Below are 22,081 nucleotides of genomic sequence, written 5' to 3'. Positions count from 1 at the left end.
GTCAGAGGTATATGTATGCCAAAGGCCCTGCCCCTTTGAAAACGCTGATGCGATATCGGCGATCGCTCATCGGCGAAGTCTCATGTCGCTGCCACTGCCCGCCTCCTTCGATTGCGATATGCCGACGCTATCTGGACCTTTGATCGGCCAGATCCAACGGCTGAGATTGAAGCAGATCCTTAAGCCTGTAATCTTGGTTTTTACATAGTTTTTGGGGTATTTCTGCCTCCCGATAGTGTATTTCTACCCACCAAAGGGCTTTTCTCTTGCAACTTTTTCAATCGGTGGAAAGCTTTTAGCCATAATTTGAGGATTTCAACAGCATCAATGAATCCTTTGGCATGATTATAAGCATTTTTGCAGCCTTTGAGAGCATTTTGAATCCATTTTTGATTTTTTGTTCAACAAAGCTAACACTGGCTCCTTCTGGGGATGAGATCCTCCCTGTGAGGTTTCATGAACCTGCAGATCAATGCCTTTCCAGCAGCAAACAAATTAGCCAAAATTCCTAGTGTTCCATTGGGCATGGAGTCTATTACAGGTACATTAAAAACTGATAAAAGCAGAATATTTACAGCTTTTAAGGCCAAAAGACCTTAAATCACATAGTTCTCAGAAACCGCCCATTAACTGGGCCATCAAAGACTGGTTCTCCTCCCATACTTTTCAGCATGAAGGTATTGTTCCCTTGAATCTGTGAAATAATTAAAGGGTCTGTCCAGAGAGCATCAAACTTCCCATGATTGCTTTTCTTTTCTTTAAAAGCATCCCATTTCATGACCAAATCCCCAACCTGAAAATTGTTTCTTTTTCTCTTCTTGTCAAAGGCTTCCTTGACCTTTTGTTGATGTGCTGTAGCTTTTTCAATCAGCTGCTCTCTGATCTGATATAATTCTGTTAAATCAGTGATTTTGTTGGCCATATCATCTTTTTCATTATGTGCTGTTTGGAGCAGCTTTGCCACAAGGAGGGTAAGTTGAATGGGAAAAACAACATCAGTACCATATACCAGCTTGAAAGGAGAGCAGCCTGTAGATCTCTTAATGGTCACTCTGTCCGCCCAAAGTGCATACTTCAACTTGGCATCCCAATTCTTCTTATTATCCTCTAACAGCTTCTTAATAATCCTGATCAGACTTTTACTAGAGGATTCTGCTAGACCATTCCCTTGGGGGTAATAGGAGGTGGAATGAACAAGTTTAATGCCCATTGAATCACACATTTCCACCAACTCCTTAGCCTTGAAGGCTGCTACATTATCTGTTATAAGATTATGTGGGCAACCAAATCTGCTAAAAATGTTTTCTGATAAAAATTTCATTACCACATTATGATCAGCCTTCCTTGTTGGGATTGCTTCAATCCATTTTGTAAAGTAATCAGTGGCGACTAATATCCACCTGTGCTGGCCACTGGAATGTGGGTTGATTTCACCAATGAAATCCAAGCCCCACTGCTGAAAAGGTCCTTTTGCAATGATTGGCTTTAGGGGCAGGGATTTCAACTGCTACTTACCTTCAAATCTCTGGCACCTGTCACAAGATTTAACAAAAGCAAATACATCAGAAAATAAAGAGGGCCAATAATACCCGGCTTTGAGAATCTTTTGGGCTGTAGTTCTCCAATAATGATGTCCTCCACACATGCTGTCATGGAACTGCTGCATAACTTCTATTAACTGTTGTTTATCCAGGCATCTTAAAAGCACTCTAGATGGATCCCTCCAATAAAGCAAGCTACCATTGATGCAATATTTCATTGCCTTGAGTTTTAACGTTCTTGCTTGACTTTGAGAAGATTCTGAAGGAACTTCTAGCTTTAGCAGGAAATTAATTATTGCAGCATACCAGCTACATGAAGCTAGGTTCTTGGCCACTGATTGTCCTCTTTGCATTTCAGCTGTTTCATGCTCTTCCATTAGACCATTTTCTGCTACATTGAACAAGAAATCAATGTCCAAAGACCTACAATTTTCTTTAGCCAATAGTTTAGCAATCCCCTGACCTCTTACCAGCTTGGTGGGCTTCAGCTCTATGTTGAATTCTATCATTTTTGCAATCCATTTCGCTCTTTTTCCATCAGCATCAGGCTGTATTAAAACATCCTTTATTGCAGCAGAAGGCACGTATGCAACTATTTTGGAATGCAAGATGTAAACTCTGAAAGCCTTCAAAGATTTGATAAGAGCATAAGCCTGCTTTTCAATAATATCATACCTTAGTTCAGCATCCCTCAGATTCTTGCTAAAAAAGGCAACTGGATGCTCTTGACCTGCTTCATCTTGCTGCAACAGGACAGCTGCAATGGTATCCTTGGAGGCAAATGAAAATAGATGAAACTCCTTGCTATAATCAGGGCTTATTAAAGTGGGAGCTTCCACAATAGCCATCTTAATGGACTCAAAAGATCTTCTAGCCGCATCAGTCCACTTCACCTCTGCTCCCTTTTTCAACATGGAGGTTATGTGCTTGACTAGCTCTGCAAAATTAGGAATGAACCTCCTTACAAAGTTGATTTTGCCAAGAAAAGACTGTATATCTTTCTTTGATCTTGGAAGAGTCAAGGACTGAATTGCTTTGACTCTTTCTGGGTCAATCTGAACACCTGCAGCAGACACTACATGCCCCAACAGTTTCCCTTCTTCCAAAGCAAATTGGGACTTTTTGGGATTGAGTGAAATTCCAAATTTCCTGCATTTTAAAAACACCCTTTTTAAATGTTGTAGATGATCATGATGGCTGCCAGAATAAACAGTTATGTCATCAAGATATATCAACACGAATTTATCCTTTTCACCCACAAAAGCAATATCCATAGCGCGCTGAAAGGTGGCTCCAACATTCATTAGCCCAAATGGCATTTTTGCATACATGAACGTGCCCCAAGGAGTGGTAAATGCTGTCTTTTCTTGATCATCTGGATGCACAGCGATTTGATTGAAGCCTGAAAACCCATCTATGAAAGACATCACTTTGGCACCTGAGACTTGCTGCAACAAATGCTCCATTTTGGGCAAGGGATAATTATCTTTTTTGGAGCATTTATTTAGATTCCTGAAATCAACGCACAGTCTGATTTCTCCATTCTTCTTCCTCACAACAACCAGATTGGCCACCCATTTAGAATATCTGAGAGGCACTATAATTTTAGCAGCCAACAACTTTTTAATTTCTTTCTCGACCAGAGGAAGGAGCATAGGGTTCATTGGCCTCAGCTTTTGTTTGAAAGGAGTAGTGCCTTTTTCAAGTGGAATTTTATGCTGTATTATACTCCTATCATATGTTTTCAGATCACTGTACTCCCAAGCGAACACATCAGAAAATTGCCTCATTAATTTGCAATATTTAGCACTCTGATCAGCAGATAGGTTAGTGGACAGATTTATGAATTTGGGCTGACCTGGACCTCCTATATCATGCTTGCAAACTTGAGACTGATCTTCTTTTTGGGCAGCTTTGTAAGGCACATCATTGTGGTCAAACAATCTCTCAAGAGGAATTAGACCCTTAGGAATATGGTTACTAGGAAGTTGGACTATGCTATTCTTGCCAATTTTATTTCTAAGTTGGGCCTTGGGATCCTCTATCAAAGCATCATTATTTTGGTCAATATGCATTTCAGAGAACTCATCAATGACTTGGAGGAATCTATTTAACTCATCATGATCATCAAAAACCTTCCAATGGTGGACATTGTCAGGCACAGAGGGTCTATACTTCATTTGTACCTCATAAACTAGTTTGGGAGGCGATGGAGCGATGAACAAACTAGCAGAGACAACAAGGGAATCAACAAGCTGATTTTGGGCTCTAGGAATATATGAAATGCCGAAAAAATCAAAGAACTCTTTGAATCTCCATACCTCATCTCTATAAGCTTTCAGCCTTGGATGCTTTGCTTGGAACGTTCTGTTTATTTGCTGAATTATCAGATCAGCATCTCCAAATACCTTCAGATTTTTTATTCCTCTGTCTTTGGCTTCATGAAGGCCCAACAGCAGTGCTTCATATTCTGCTATGTTGTTTGTCACCTGAAAAACCAGCTTTAGAGATAACTGAACTGTTTCTTATTGTGGAGACACTAGCACCACCCCTGCTCCTACAGTCTCCTTGGTACATGCTCCATCAAAAAACATTTCCCAAATCTGACCACCCGTATCATGTTCAGCCTGAGCTGTTGGTTTCCGGATATGAAATGCAGCCTTCTGAGATTCTTCTATTTGGAGGATGCAAGCTCCAAAATCAGTGTCCACTGCATATATGGGATGGTTTGTAGGATTCTTCTCATCACTAATAACATATGCCAGTTGTGCTTCTCTATATAACCTCCTGCTTTCTCCTCCAAACACTGGAACAGTTGCATAAGATAGATCATTCTGCAATGTCCCTCCTAGTCTCTTAATCCACCCTCTAGACAATAGCGTACCAAACTTAGGAGGAACATTGGCCACCACTATATCCATCATCATACTTTTCATGGGCAGCTGGGTTAGGGTAATGGCCAGATCCTTAATTAATCCAAGGCATTTTACCTTCCTTGAATCAAACGAGAACAAATCATGATAGGGTCTGGTGATTTCAAGGCCTAGCTATTCGATGACAGTTTTAGGCATTAAATTGTGACTGGCCCCTGTGTCTAGCAGGCAATTGTGGAGGATTTTATCATGGATAGTTAATGAAACATAGAAAGATGGAGAACTATTATCAGCAGGTTCAACCATGGGGCTAAGCACGATAGCAGGCTTGTCATCTTGCAAATTGACAGAATCAATGGAGGTTTGTTTAGGCTCTAGTTCAAGGGCCTCAAGGATGGGCTTCCTAAATAATTCACTCTTCACCAACTCCGCCAGAGGCATGGATATTTTCAATTTCTGAATTTCTGACTCAAAACTAAAAGAAGAGAATACTTTATCAGCAGTTTTTACCTCTTGAGTAGGGGCCTTGAGGGTGACAAGATCAGCTGTTGGTCTTCTTTTCCTACTATTCTGTGGCACTGTTTGAGCAGCTGCTTCTTGCGCAACATTTTATTTTACATTCTTTGCATTGGATCTTAGATTATATCTTTGCTGTTGCTCACCAGATTGCAGAACGGCACCACTGTCCCACCTCTGGCTGTTTTGCTCTTGTAGCAGTGACTCTTCATATTCGGCCAATGTTAAAAATGCAGCACTACCTTTATCCTCCAAGTAGTGAATTTCATCCTGATCTTCTTCAGATTGTTCCCCCTCCATGACTGCATTCTGAAAGGGAGATTTTACTTTATGATATTCTCTTGCTTCTTCACCCCTTTGCATAATCTGTAGCTGCTCATTTGCTTTTCTGAATGGGTTTGGATTTCTTGGGACAAATGTGTTTTGTTGCCTTGTTTTGCCTGAAGTCTGATCAACCTTTAACTTAGAGATTTCAGCAGCCAATGACTCTATCATTTTGGTCATTTTGTCTAACTTAGGCTCGGAAGTTGATGCAGTGGAAGAAGAAGCCTCACCTCTCGGCCTTCTTCTGTCACCTTCACTCTTTAACTTTTCTGCTGCCATAATATTTGATTCCACCTCCAAGGCTACCTCTTGCATATCACCCAGCGTAGCAAATCGTCTTTCTCTCAACAATAAGAAAAAGTCAGAATCAAAAGCATTGGCATATGTGAGTTTGGCAGCAGTAGGGGTAGGCTTTACCTCAGCTGGTATTTTACTATACATTCTATTAAATCTTTTATTGAAGTCAGGCAAAGACTCACCCTTTTCTCTTTTCAAGTTTCCAAACTCTGTATGATAATACAACAAGTCCTTCTTATCTCCCCATTGCTTCAAAAATGCCTCATCTAATGCTTCTATATCTGTTATAGATCTCTAGGGTAATTCTCTAAACCGCTTCCTAGCCTCTCCATCAAGACTCTGGACAAAAACTCTCATCCATACATCATTCTCACTTATGTCTAAATTATCAGCATAACTGTAAAAAGCTTCAAGATGTTCTTCTGCTGTCACTCCCTCTGTTCCAGTAAATTTTGGCATATATTTTTGATATTCTCCTGTAGGCATGGCATTTAAAGGTGTAGGCAATATCAAAGGTCCATATCTAGCAGCAATAATCCTTTCAATCCTAGTAGGTGCTTGCTGTCCTGCCATGTTTGGAATATGCGGAAGAATACTAATAGATGGAGCAGTAGGAGATAATGTAATGGATGGGAAAGATATTGGGATGTTTTGGACAGTATGGGAAACTTTCTTCGGACTCAGATTCAAAGGGGAACTAAATGGAGAAGGAGATTTATGAATCTCTGCAGGTATTTCTTCCTTAACGGTACTAGGCTCTAAGTCTTCAAATTGTGTATTTTCAACTAAAAACTCCTCATGCAGAGACAAATAAGACTTCTTGGGCTTACCTGATCCTGATGCTCCTTTTTGCGATGTTTTCTTCGGGTTAACAATCTTTTCAGGGTCAGGTACTGGAACAGCCGGAGACTTCTGCAGATTTCTTCTAGTATGCCTCACAAACTGCGCCAGAACTTCAATGTGGAGTCGCCAAAGGATGGCCTTCCTCCAGTGGAGTCTCCAGAAAGATGATTACAACCAAAATCTATGTTCAAACCTTGTCTGTCATCAAAGTTTGAAGCTGTGTCATTCTCCCAGGGAAGCTGAGCTTCGATTCTCCTCTCCCCAGCAACGGCGCCAATTAATGTTATCACCCCAAGAAACTCACCTAGGTTGTAAATCAGTGATGCTCAGGAACATTAAAAATTCAACAATTATGTTGGATAAGATGATGGATAAATGGAAGATGTGCAACACTTTTAAGCCAGATAACCACTCCTATTATGATTTGCCCCAGACATGGGTGAAGACCCCCAAACTACAAGGCTTTCAACCACCAACTACTCATGGTTTAAGGTAAAAGTGATGATGGAGAAGACTGATTGCACCAATAGATGCACAGAGCTCTGTGATGGCCAGCTGCAATCAGTTAGAGGATCTGCACGACTATTATTCAATAGACAGTGAGGATGACAGCTCTCTGCTATTTGAACAACAGCAACCTGCAAACAATTTTCAATGAACTACTAAATTTTAACATAGAGGTGGGATGATAGCCCCTCAGATGCCAAATATTTGCAGCACATTAACAAAATGCAAAGCAGGCAGAGCCTAGAACATAGAAGAATTGAAAAGCGAGCAGGTGATAGCAAAATAAGCTTGTATTAATGGAAATCAAGACCAGAAGCTGCAGGTCTCATAGTATTAACAGTCTCCAGAAGTTAAAAAGCTACAATAAGCTCTCATTCATCAAACACTCATCATCCACTACATTTGTTTTTTCAGTATATATGGTGTCTCATTACACAATTTCCCTGTTAGCTATCCGTGGAGGAGCCCATAAATGGTCACCAACCACATTTACATTCAGACATGGGGCTGCTGATACAACTCTGGCTGTGCTGTAAATGGATTTGACCTCTCTGTAGCTCTGCAGTCCTCCTTGGAGCAGGTGGCGTGAAATACCAAAGGAACCATAACCATTGAATGCTCTGAACTGATGAGTGGTGTCCTGCTTCCTCCTCGGCCATACTGTTGATTAAATGCAATCGCCGAGCATTAAAATGACTCCATCATGACTGTTTTGCTTATTAAACAGTGGAATACTGTAAAACTGCTTATTCCCACCCATTAATGCTTCACTTGAACTTCAAAAGGTTCATTCATGGCTTAATCATTTATCGGGTCCGTCATTTGGGCTGCAATGCATACCTTAGGCTGGCCGATCCTTTGTTTCTTTATACTTGGGAATACATGAAGAAATGCTACAAAATCATAAAACAATGGCTCTGGCGGACCTGAAATATTATACCATTTTGCTTCGGAAACCCATCGGGTCTGGGCTTCATCGTAATAGGCACCCGCTAAGGCTCCCTTTGTATTTTCTTTATACAAAGAAAATATACAAAATACATTGAAAAAGATATGGGTGCGAACTTGAAAAAATATGAAATGGAGTGTTGTACATATATGGGGTCCGGCCCATTGGCCTGCACCATCATTTGTGTTAAAGCCCAGCCCCCCTTTGAAAGTGCCGATGCGATATCGGCGATCACCACGGACCCGATATTTTATGAAATGGAGTGTTGAAGGGCCATCGGGTCCGGCCCATCGCATCGGCGCATAACTTATGTGAAGGCCCTGTCCCTTTTTCATTGCCGATAGCTAAAAGCCGACGCAGCGTGAGCCGTTGATCCGCGCTCCCGATCAACGGTCCTCGCTTAATCGTTGATCTCCATTGCCACTGCCCATACCGCCGTCTCGTCGATGCGCCGATTGCTGCGGACCCGATATTTTATAAGAAGGAATTAATACTGCCATCGGGTCCGGCTTATCGCATTGCAACATAACATATGGTAAAACCCCTGCCGATAGCGATACTGCCGCAAACCCGATATGATATAAAACGGGGTGTTGTATGGCCGTCGGGTCCGGCTTATCGGGTCGTAGGTATATGTATGCCAAAGGCCCTGCCCCTTTGAAAAAGCCGATGCAATATCGGTGATCGCTCATCGGCGAAGTCTCATGTCGCTGCCACTGCCCGCCTCCTCCGATTGCGATATGCCGACGCGATCTGGACCGTTGATCGGCCAGATCCAACGGCTGAGATTGAAGCGGATCCTTAAGCCTGTAATCTTGGTTTTTACATAGTTTTTGGGGTATTTCCGCCTCCCGATAGTGTATTTCTACCCACCAAAGGGCTTTTCTCTTGCAACTTTTTCAATCGGTGGAAAGCTTTTAGCCATAATTTGAGGATTTCGACAGCATCAATGAATCCTTTGGCATGATTATAAGCATTTTTGCAGCCTTTGAGAGCATTTTGAATCCATTTTTGATTTTTTGTTCAGCAAAGCTAACACCTACATCACACAAACTCCTCTCCCCTTCCCCTATCCCTACTCGCCATAACTCCCACTTCTTGATTACCTTCTCTAGGGTTTCTAAAGCTTCAAACTCAAAAACATGGATAAAGAGGATAAATATTATGAGGAGGAGGAAGACAATGGCAGTGAAAGCATGGAAGATGAACATCAGCATCAGAGAAAACCACATAAGGGAGGCAGAATTATCAGAGAGGAGCCATCAAACATCAGAGAGTTAAATGCTTCCCCTATGACTGTCTCTCGTTTCAGGCACATGGGATGTTATGAATTTTGTGAGCAAGTACAAAGAGTTCAACATCATCCTGAGTTGACTAGGATTTTTGTAGCAAATCTCCGTGATAACAGGGTAACTCTTGCCAGGGTGACATTTGCAGTTTCCACCTCCATCATTACTGATGCTACAAGGATTTTGAATCTGGGGGAAAATGGTATAAAGCATAAGATTTGGATGAGCACTACTATGAGCCATACATCAAATCGAGGTATAGGAATTAAAAGAAGAGGACCTTTCCTTTCAGGTTCCTTCACGACAAGTATGCCCCTATGATGAGGATCATTATGAGGGTGATAGGCTTAGTTTGCTTTCTGAAGCTTCCCTGGCTGACCCAAACACTTGATGGTGGTGGCCTCCCACAAAGTTTGAGCAATTTTGAGGAAGTTTTGAGAATTTTTTGCATTTTTGAAGAATTTAGCAGTTTTTGACACATAAATTTTGTCTCTATGCAGTGGCGCTACGTTTTTACTAAGAGTGTCCAATGGCCAGAACAAGATCACCATTGAATTCCTAATGATGTAGGCATGCTCCCTATGCATTTTCTAAGTTTTTGGAGAAAAACCGGTTGGTCAAAAGGTCAAAAAACACCCAAAAAATGACCTTTTTACCCTTTTTTGACCATGGTGTTGTGCATAGAAGGATTCTTGGGAGAATCAGTTTTTGAGGGTTCCAATCAACTCCAAATCAGAACTAGAGACAGATTTGGAAATTAGACAGGACAGGGTTTCCAATGAGCTATCATGAGCTCAATTTGGACATCAGGAAGGCATCCAAAATGGCCCTACAAAAAGTGTTGCGCATAGCCTTCTAGCACTACGCATAAGACAATTTTCTGCTAAATTTTCACTTTACTGTGCCATGACTGTAAATTTTGGGTTTTATCTCATGGATGATGTTTTTAACAATGTAAATGGTGACTAGGCATGTAAATAATATGAATATTAGTCACTCGAGGGTAGATTAATTGGATCAAAAGTTCTCTTGAAGTCAAATGAATCAGTTTCCTCCCTTTTTAAGGCAAGTTGTTAGGGCTGCCTAGATTGTAGTTTCTTGTTCAGATTTTGATGGATTAGTTCCTCATCTTGGGGATTCAACCCTTGAGGATGGGAGGAGGTTGAATTTAGGTCTATATCTTCTTTTTATTTCTGATTGTAAAGGGCTGGACTCAATGGGATTGCTTAGGCTTTGATATACATCATTTTGTACTAGTTACAATAGGAGATTAATGAAAAATTGCAGCTATTTATTTGGGATATAGGTGGTATGATGCTCAGTTCAGTTTTTATTATTTTTTCATGTGTTAAAATCTATTCTTGACTCCATTTCATCATTTCATACTCTTTATGTGAATGTATACAAGTCTGAAAGGTAGAATCCATAACTTTTATGCTCTATTTTGGGTTCACATTTCACAGTCAGTGTTTTGTTCAATTTAGGAAGAATCCATGAGGTTTACATGCTCTTCCTAGCTCTTCACATGTATTTTCACCTCATCCAACAAACCCTAAGGTTGTAATCATTGTGCCTACCTTGCCCCCTCGAACACCCTGCAATTTTGACCTAATTTCCTTGCCCTAACTATTTGGCTCCTCCTGATCCAGCAAAACCCTTCAAAATCAAATCAAACATTGTGCTACTATACCTCGCCTAATATCAGTTTCTAGATCCATTCAATTTGGCTGAGATCCTTACGGAGAGAGCCCTCTCTTGGCCTAGTAGGGCTAGCTACTTGGCTAAGCGTGGTTTGTGGTTACCCTAGCATTGCCTTCCTTTAGCTCGAGGTTCAAACTAGGTGCTAACGTGCTCCAAAAATAAAATGTATTATTAACCAACACTTTTCAAAATCGGATGATTTTTTTGCTACCTCAAAAAAAATTTGCGATAAATAAAGTTCTTTTTGATTGGAAACTATGTTTTATAACTCCTATGCAATCATCAAGACTCTTGAAACTCTTCTCGAATAATTAAGAAACATCCTCCAACCATGACCTAGATAGGCACAGCAATTCCACACACTTACCGTTTGTGTCATAGCATGACAAGACCATGATGACATAATGTTACAATCCAAGTTGACCTATGGGCATCCAAGTTGACATCCAGGTTGACATAAACACCAACACATTATCCATAATGCCAACAATCTCCCCCTTTCAACTTGATGTCAACCTCCTACAAAACACCAAATCCTTTTCTCCCCCATTGACATCAAAGGAAAAGGACAGAACTAGGCTAATAGGTACTCTCCCTGAAATGCTCAACACTATAAGGTTGATTTTTTGATAGAAATTGATGTGAAACAATACCAACACCATAATCTCTCATGCATACTATGCTTTGCCTAGTCATATATAAGAGCTACCAACATTGTTTTCTTTTGCAATGAACCTTCTAGTGATATGAATTACAAGTACAAGACTCCTTAGATATAAGGATACCACCAACCAATGACTCTATGAAGCCATGTTTACATCAATAACCCAAAGTAATATAGCTATATCAATGATATACATGACAAGACAAGACTTCAACATCTAGTTGCCCATACATGGTTCAATTTGATATTGTCCCACTACATGCTAAACAACATGGGTATCTTCATGACCAATGCACCAAAATATGGGACAATAATGATACATGGCTATTCAAATGTACACACATGTTCTCTCCTTTATGCATGATCAATACAATAATATATTACTACTACATGGCATCCATGAACAATGGGATATGATATCACATGATCACTTTCCATAAACAAGAGTGTCATCAACAACATATGTAGAGTTATCATAAAAATGTAGTCACAAAGAAGACCTTCAGTAGCACAAGCCATTATAGTATGGTAATAGAATAGAACCGATCAACCACATATCAAATACCAACCAATCAATACACTCTTTGTAGCAACAACTCTAATATAATGACATAGTGACAATAGTGTATATATCCTCCTCATGAATGAATATGCTAATCAACAATAAGAAATACATCAAAGAAGAAATGCAAGAATACTGATCAATACAATAGCAACAATAATATGGAATGAGACACCATTAACTCATTGTAGATGAACACACTTTCATGTAATCCCAAACACATATAGGCCTCATCAGATGTCTCCAATAACCAATGTGAGATAAGTAGTTCCCATGTTCATTTTTCTTCTAATAGGAACCATAATGCCAACAATGAACTGTTGGAAGCATATGAGATGCTCCCCCTAAACTTATGCCAATCCTTCATTATCAATCCTAATCAAAATTATGTTAGCTGATGCAACATTAGTAGCATAAATCATCTACATCAAAAGAATAATCTAGAAACATAGTATCATCATTAAAATTGAACCAACAAGCATGTAAACCTTGTTTTCATATATCGCTCTCCCTGAGCTCGTGCACCTCTTTCCAAAGAACAAGATGATCATGTAGACCTAGTAATTATCAAATGTTGTTACCTCCTACTTCTCTTGAGGCTATGCACCTCACATTTACTTTTATAATCCTTTTAGAAATATGCATGAGGTACAATAGACAATAGTGGGGACTACCTTACCCTACTTATTTGGTTGCTACTCCTTCTTCCTCCAAATCTTTATTATCTACTTTTGGTTGGATGGCTAGAAATTTTTTGACTTCCTGCAATCTTTAAACATGTGTCCAAAATTGTGGCATGCGCAAAACCTCTTGTAATAAGAAGTTTGTTTGTTATTGTTTTCATGTTTTATCCTTGAATGGTTTTTTCCTCTACTCCACCCGCTAGATTTGCAATCATTGGCCTTATGGCCAAACAAGTTACAAGTAAATAAATATCAATAAAACCAACTTTATACCCGAGGAATGATCATGTCTCTGATCTTGGTTTCTTTTTTTTGGTGGGTGATTTGATTAATTCTGCTTTTGAAGAGCCTTGTCGTAGCCTTGTAGTTTTGTGCCTGTTGAATATTAGACCTTGTGATTTTGAGCATCATTGTATCTAAGACCTGTCTTAATTAGAGGAGAGCATTGAACATTAAAATATTTTATAATGATTCAAATGTCTTTACCCATTTGAGTTTCCAATTTGATTGCAACTTTGTCTTCTCAAAATCTTTCCTTAGGCCCACAATTTTTTATTCTAACTTTTCGCAATGCCTCTCTTTTTCTTGAAGTTGTTTCATCCAAATTTCTCCTTTTGTTTAAATTCTTCTAGGTGAGTCTTTAGCAGAGTTATTTCTTGAAAAATACTATTCTATTTAGATTCCATATCTTTGTCTATATTATTGAGTCTATCAATTTCTTTCAATGCATTCATTAGACCATTGGTTTCACAATTATCTAACTCATTAGCCAATTGATCTTCAAGAGCCATATGAATTTTGTAACTAGTGTTAGAGTCTAAATATTCATCTACTTGATCATATATCATATCTTCTTTTTTGCTGAAGCAAGAGACGTTCCTTCTATTTCGTTAAAACAAAAATAATGTTACAAAATATACAAAAACCGTACGATTTCATGGACTCAGGAGAAACTAGGGGGAACTTGCTATAGACCTGACCTCCCTTACAAACGTCAATATCAAACTCTCAAATTACACAAAATGTTGGACTAAAAGTTTCCCCAACCACGTGGCAGACTCGGTGCCTTCCACCCCCCATCCCGGACAATCAACAACAGTTGCCACCGACCTTACTTCGTGCATTAACCAGCGACAGAGGAAAAAGGCGCTCCAAAAAGACTCTGGAGAAAAAGGCCGGTTCCCATCAAAATAGCATGTCCAAATCTGACCGTAGATCTCGACGGCTATATCCAATGGCTAGGAGCCATATCGCAATGATTAGAAGACCGGACGTTAGCGTGCGATGGGGGGCAGTATTCCTTACCATCCCCCTGCCATGTGTAGGAAGCCTAATGGGATCGCTTCCAAAAATCCAATACCACATACCACTCCAGAGCCCTGAGATCATCGGGAAACTGCTTAGGACACGGTTTTTCGTTCCGAAAGTGGATTGAGGGAGATTGCCTTTGCCGGAAAGCCCACCAATCTGGATCAAAAAATAGTACAATTAATCCCGGTCGTCAAATCGCTTTGCATGATCTGACGGCTAAGGATAAAATCGTACCACCTAATAACACTAAGAATTAGCGCTTCCCGCCAACTGGACTAGAAACCTTCACATTCAATCCTTGCTGTTGAAACACTTCACATGATCCGACGGATGAGGATAATTTCACACCGACTAACTTTACTAAACATTAGTACGCGATGAGGGCGGTATTTTAGCCGACCCCACTGCCACGTGTAGCCCTCTGTATGGAATCGCTCCCAATTTATCAAAACCATTTTCTGCTTGTGAGGGCTGTGATCACCTAAAAGCCTCCCCCAACCTTTTAAACCAAGCCTAGACAGAAAACCCCTACATTTGCGATTGCCTAGAGTTCCCGAGATCCTCCTTATCTTTTCTTTCTCTCTGCCTGAAACCAGTAAGGATGAAACTCCCACCATACGATCCTTTTAGACAAACCAGGGCCACCCGATTGAGTGTCCCCTAGAATCTCAAAAACAAAGCTGACTCATTTTACTATGGTCGAAAAGGAACTGCAACCCCTTGAAGACTTGAAAGTAGAAAAAATAAGAAACATAGAACACTTGAATCAACTGGATTCCATCTCCATGGCCCTACTCCTAAACACAATCCTGTCTTCATCTACCTGGTCAGAACATTTCACTTTTAACCTACTCTGAGGAATTTATTGCTAGCTGAATGTAACCCTATTCTCTGTACTGATCACCCCTTGATTGTCTAGAAGATCAACTAATTTGTTTGTTGTTCTTCTTACATGTGTAAAATTGATGGTCAGAAGGCTCTCGAGGTGCCATTGAATCCATTGAAAGCCCTGGATCAGACGCCAGTTCCTTGAGACTTTTTCCGGCTTTGTGCCCCAATTGATCCTCTTGACTGATTCAATGATTAACTCCAAATCAGCTTCAACAATCACGTTTTGCTAGTTATCCTATTTCAGGAAATCTAAGCACTGCTCCATAGCCATCAATTCCGCCATGTTATTAGTGGCTCTTCCTAAATGACAATAGAAGATGAAAAGTACTCCACCGTTCTTAACACACCTCTGTGACCCGTAGAGCCCGGATTGCCCTTTGAAACCCCATCAATATTGAATTTCCAAAACCCCTTGGGGTGGGGGGTATGCCAGAAATTTTTCTTAGAATCTAGGGAGAAAATTCTCCTATCCCATCCCTGAGGTATAAGGCCCTATAGGCCCAAATCACTGAGAGTTTTCAAATCCTCAGCTGAAGGAGGGTTCTTGGAGAGATTTCACACAATAGTGCTAACTGTTTCCTTGATTTGTTTTAATATCTATTCAAAAAGGCTTTGGGATGGCCTCTTTTCATTCTTGAAGATTCTATTGTTTCTTTCTTTCCAGAAATTCGAAATTATGAAACCTGGCATGATTTCCCATGCTGAGCTAAGAATCTCATTGTCTGAAAAGGTTCTTCTCCATCTATTTAGGGTATTGATGATACTTTTTCCTTGTCATTCTATTGGAAAATGTTGGCAAAAGAATCCCATAAACTGGATGTGAAGATGCAATTGTTGAGGAGGTGCTCCATAGTTTCCTCTTGGGCTTCACAGAGCTGACATCTAGAAGGTCCCAGGACACCCCTCTTCCTAATATTATCCCAGGTCAGGATTTTCTTGTGCAGAACCAACCACATGAAGAGTTTAATCTTCATCCATCCTTGATGTCTCCATAGGTCTTGCCAAGTCTTATCTGGAGCGTGTGAGTTAAGGTCAAGGAGAATGAGTTTTTCTTCTTTGAGATTAAATGTACCCTCACTTTTGTTACCCCATCTCACTGATCTTGCTCCCCTGATTTTAAGATCTTCCTTTGTTCTAACATATTTTTTAGAGTCTCTGCTTTAGCCTTCAGGGGGCTTTCATCCCTGAACTCAAAGTTCCTCCAGGTTCTCCATTTTTCACTATTGTTTGTTTAGACCCAAAAATCTTTAACTTTAGATAACCCCTTAGAATTTGTGATTCCTTGAGATCCCTCAAGTCTTACTTTAACAAAATAGGTTCTTGTTGCCATCCATCCTCCTAGAATAGGGCAAGGTTTCCTTCTCTGATTTCCTAGAAGCTGTTTCCTTGGACTATGCCCTTGTTGTCCCAGGAATTGTTCTAGATGTGAGAGCCCTTATTATATCCTAGCATTCTTATTAGATCATTTTTTTGCCACATGTGTGCATATTTTTATTTTCATATCTTTGCCCAGTGTGCCTCAGGATCTTTAACCCATCACCACCATAATTTAGCTCCTAAAGCCTTACTTAGAATCTCAGGATCATCCAGACCGAGTCCTCCATATTTTTTAGGTTTGCAGAATTTTTCCCATGCTACCAAGGCCCATTTCTTTTTTTCTTCCCCCTTGCCCCAAACAATGTCTCTTTGCACTTTTCCAAATTGCTGCAGAACACCTTTGGGTGCTGGGATAGCTGATAGCATGAAGACTGGGATTGATTGTAGGACAACCTTGGTTAACACCAACCTACCAGTGAAGTTTAAAGATCTGAAAGTCCATTTCCTATCTTATCTTATATTTTTCTAATCACTGGCTCCCAGATACTCTTGTGTAAAGGCTTGGATGTTAGGGGGACTCCCAAATATTTTGAAGGGAGGATCTCCCTCTGAAATCCCAAAATTCTTGACATATTTCTTTGAATAGCAATGTGAGTATTAAAGAAACAAAATCTTAGATTTGGAGAGATTAACTTCCATACCTGAGGCCATGGCAAAGTCTCTCAAGATTTACTTATAAGCTAGAGCTTCTTTGACTGTGGGAATGCCCTGTAGCATAGTATCATCCACAAATTGTTGATGTGTTAAGGCTTGACCATCTTCAGTAAGTTGGAGACCTTTGAATTTACCAAGTTCTTTAGCATGCCTAATAGATTTGCCCAACCCTTCCATCATGAGAATGAAGAGAAAGGGAGAGAGGGGATCTCCTTGCCTAAGGCCTCTTGAAGGAATAAAAGTCTCTGAAGGAGAACCATTAACAAGAATTGAAAAACTAGGAGAAGTTACTAGGGCCATTACCCATCTGATCCAATTGTGATCAAACCCAAAGGCCATGAGAACTTTTCTGATATAGTTCCAATTCAAATTATCATAATCTTTGGCTATATCCAACTGCATGATCATTTCCTCTTTCCTCTTTCTTGTTAGTGAGTGCACCACCTCATGAGCTTGAATAATGTTGTCGCAGATTTGGTTACCTTCCACATATCTAGATTGTTCCCCCGACACTAGGGTGGGGAGAAGAGTGTTGGAAATAATACTGAGAGGGCGGGGGGGGGGGGGGTGAATCAGTATTATCAGATCAATAAAAATTTTTCAATTTCATACTCAGATTCATACACGCAGCTTCAGTTAAGGATATCAGCGTATATACGCGACTTCGTTAAGGGAAACTAGCGTACATGCAGTAATCTTATGATTCAGTTAGCTTATCTTCAGTAAATGCATCAGAACATTATTAACCATATTAACAGTAAACAGGTGCAGTATAACAGAACAGATCATCACACATAAGGCACACACATGAACACCATGATATAAGGTGGAAACCCAATGTGGGTGAAAACCACCTGCTGCAATTCGTCTCTTTCTTCTTTAATAAGAAACTTCTTTTACAATGTACTGGTGCAGTCCTTTACCAGCACGCAGGCTACAACCTGCAGAGGGCTACAACCCTCATAGCTCTTGTACTAGCCGATCCATTTACTAGTACGTAGGTGCCAACCCTACAGAAGGCTACAACCTTCACTCGTTTTCCAGCTGCTCCTGGAAGGGAGCTACAACCCCCTGGCTCTTGTACTAGCTGATATGTTCACCAGTACGTAGGTACCAGCCTACGATCTTCCCGGGACCACGTTTCATACATTTTCATACTGGATCCATAAGATAATCACCATTGTAGTACAACCTGCATCATCAATCACTGAAACACCCAATACTGAATCACTGAAACCCTGTCAAGAACACAAACAACATAACAACAACCAGATCCAACTCCATCTTCATACTTCACATTGTATACGCTACTTCGACGTACCCAACCTGCGTGTATATGCACTTTTACCAAGGACAACCCGCGTACAGATCTATAAATTCAAACTTATAACTCCGCAGCTATATCAGACATCAAAACATACCCAGATCATAACAATAAACATGCGTCAATAGATCTGGTCTATCCACAGTCATACCATATGAAGATAATCATTCCAAGCCTTGAGATCTCGTTCCATCATTCATCATCCTCCACATGAGTGAAACCTTGGTTCAGATCACCAACCCATAACCAGCACTTGGATCTCACACTTCCTCAAATCTTCATCACTCACACTCTCTTTGCCTAATGATGTTCTCCTTATATAGCCTTAGGCCCTTCACAATACCACGGTCCAAAACCATACTAACACAATACCATCAACTTCAAAACTAGGGATCGACACGACCATCGAGACACCATGGTCCAAAACCATAGGCACAACTTCCAAGGACTAACCGCCACGGACCAAAGGTACGTTTTCACATGTATGCGCTTTTACTGAAGCCAACCTGCGTGTATATGCTGATTTTCCTTAATGAACTTGCGTATATCTCTTTCTTGTCCTGCTGTACTAAGATCTGTCCTCTGATTGAGTTGCCATCACCTGTACCTGCCTCTGAGTGAGTTGCCATAAAGGACAACACTTGTATCATAATGTCAACAATCTCCCCCTTTGGACTTGATGGCAACCACCACACCAAGTCACTCTCCCCCTTTGACATCAAGGGCAAAGGGCGGACCAAAATATTCTCCTCTTTGGTATACCTTTTGCTGTCCATACTCCCCCTGAGTACCTGCTGAAATCTCCAAATGTGCTCCCCCTTTGTATATGCCAAAGTGTATCAATCCATCCATGCTCCCCCTGAGCAGATGCAGGTTCTAAGACCAGCCATTCATTCATGACTATCATTCATCATCTATGATCTGTACCATAAGCATCAGCCTGCAATACCATTCCTTTGATCAAACAGCAAGATGTATCATTTAGCTTCATAGACTTTATTAACAACTTCTAACCATAATGCCAACAATGCATTATTTGAAGTATATGCTCCCCCTGAGCCTGTGCCATATCCTCAACAAACTGTAACTGTTGACCAATAGAGAAGATACCAGACTAAATCATATCGGACCCCTTTTCTGAGTCTGTCCCCACTGCTTTTCCACAAACTGACATATACACGTCTTTGCAGTGCAGAACTCGCGTATATACACGGCTTTCCTTCATTAAAATTGCGTATGAGAATTAGAACACTGAAGTTTTACACCTTCAGCTCCCCCTGAGTCTGTTATGTCTGTGCTGTGCTGAGTACCCTGTGCTGTGCCACATCTTTCTGACTGAATTTCCTTCTTCTTCCATATCTTCAAGCATGTTGATGATTTCTTCTTATCATGAGCTTTGTTCCTGCAATATTTTGCTTTATGTCCAAACTTGTTACATGCATAACATCTTACATGTTTCATATTCCTCCTATAGCAATCAACAGCTTTGTGGCTAAACATATTGCAAGAAAAGCAATATCCATTAAAGTACCTTGAATGTGATGATCTTTCTGCATGATGGTCTTGAAACCTTCTTCTTCTACATATGGCTGCAACATGTCCAAGATTATGATATACATGGCATTCAACATTATTCATGGGAGGAGTAAAAGATTTTCTTTGAGGAGTCTCTTTCCTTGATTGTTGATGGAGTTTTCCTTTCATCTCCTTGTTGAGCCTTTCAGATTTTGCATTAGAGATTCTTGTCTTACTTTGTGAACCAGATTCATCTTCAATAGACTCATGAAAACCAAGACCAGTTTTGATAGCAGGGGACCTTTGACTACTAAGAATATCATCCAAGATCTTAGTACTATCTTGAAATCGTAATAGTTTATCTTTTTCTTCTAATTTACTTTTCAAGATTTTTACCTCAACTTGATGTTGTTCTTCTTTTTCTAGACATTGCTTCTTCAAGGTCTCTTCAGCTTTCCTTCCTTCATCCAGCTGATGCCTTAGTTTGAGGATCTCGTTTTCTTGCTCTTTATTCAGCGCTAGCAGCATTTGTCGAATTCTGGAGGCACATTCCAACTGATCTTCTAATCTGATGATTTCTTCTTTGAGGGCATTCTCCTATTTGCTAGGTAGATCTTGCTGATCTATGGTTTGATCTGATGCTTCATTTATTTGTCCATCTTCATTTTGAGGTGATTCAGGATCTGAATTCTTGCTTCCACTTAACGGCAGGTTGTCATTGTTCCTTTGAGCTGTCTTCTTCTTCTGACGCGCTTTCTTCCCCATTGTTCTACGAATCTCCTTCAAGCGATCAAGCTTCTCTGAAGGACCTGGCTCTGATACCAATTGTTGGAAATAATACTGAGAGGGGGGGGTGAATTAGTATTATCAGATCAATAAAATTTTTTCAATTTCATACTCAGATTCATACACGCAGCTTCCGTTAAGGATATCAGTGTATATACGCGACTTCGTTAAGGGCAACTAGCGTACATGCAGTAATCTTATGATTCAGTTAGCTTATCTTCAGTAAATGCATCAGAACATTATTAACCATATTAACAGTAAACAGGTGCAGTATAACAGAGCAGATCATCACACATAAGGCACACACATGAACACCATGATATAAGGTGGAAACCCAATGTGGGTGAAAACCACCTGCTGCAATTCATCTCTTTCTTCTTTAATAAGAAACTTCTTTTACAATGTACTGGTGCAGTCCTTTACCAGCACGCAGGCTACAACCCGCAGAGGGCTACAACCTTCATAGCTCTTGTACTAGCCGATCCATTTACTAGTACGTAGGTGCCAACCCTACAGAAGGCTACAACCTTCACTCGTTTTCCAGCTGCTCCTGGAAGGGAGCTACAACCCCCTGGCTCTTGTACTGGCTGATATGTTCACCAGTACGTAGGTGCCGGCCTACGATCTTCCCGGGACCACGTTTCATACATTTTCATACTGGATCCATAAGATAATCACCATTGTAGTACAACCTGCATCATCAATCACTGAAACACCCAATACTGAATCACTGAAACCCTGTCAAGAACACAGACAACATAACAACAACCAGATCCAACTCCATCTTCATACTTCACATTGTATACGCTACTTCGACGTACCCAACCTGCGTGTATATGCACTTTTACCAAGGACAACCCGCGTACAGATCTATAAATTCAAACTTATAACTCCGCAGCTATATCAGACATCAAAACATACCCAGATCATAACAATAAACATGCGTCAATAGATCTGGTCTATCCACAGTCATACCATATGAAGATAATCATTCCAAGCCTTGAGATCTCATTCCATCATTCATCATCCTCCACATGAGTGAAACCTTGGTTCAGATCACCAACCCATAACCAGCACTTGGATCTCACACTTCCTCAGATCTTCATCACTCACACTCTCTTTGCCTAATGATGTTCTCCTTATATAGCCTTAGGCCCTTCACAATACCACGGTCCAAAACCATAGTAACACAATACCATCAACTTCAAAACTAGGGATCAACACGACCATCGAGACACCATGGTCCAAAACCATAGGCACAACTTCCAAGGACTAACCGCCACGGACCAAAGGTACGTTTTCACATGTACGCGCTTTTACTGAAGCCAACCTACGTGTATATGCTGATTTTCCTTAATGAACCTGCGTATATCTCTTTCTTGTCCTGCTGTACTAAGATCTATCCTCTGATTGAGTTGCCATCATCTGTACCTGCCTCTGAGTGAGTTGCCATCAAGGGCAACACTTGTATCAT

This window comes from Pinus tabuliformis, chromosome 7 (assembly GCF_031772625.1).
Source record: "Pinus tabuliformis cultivar Carrire ecotype Pingquan chromosome 7, CPIR1, whole genome shotgun sequence".
In the NCBI taxonomy this organism is placed as follows: Eukaryota; Viridiplantae; Streptophyta; class Pinopsida; order Pinales; family Pinaceae; genus Pinus; species Pinus tabuliformis.
Note: the sequence above shows the minus strand (reverse complement) of the source record.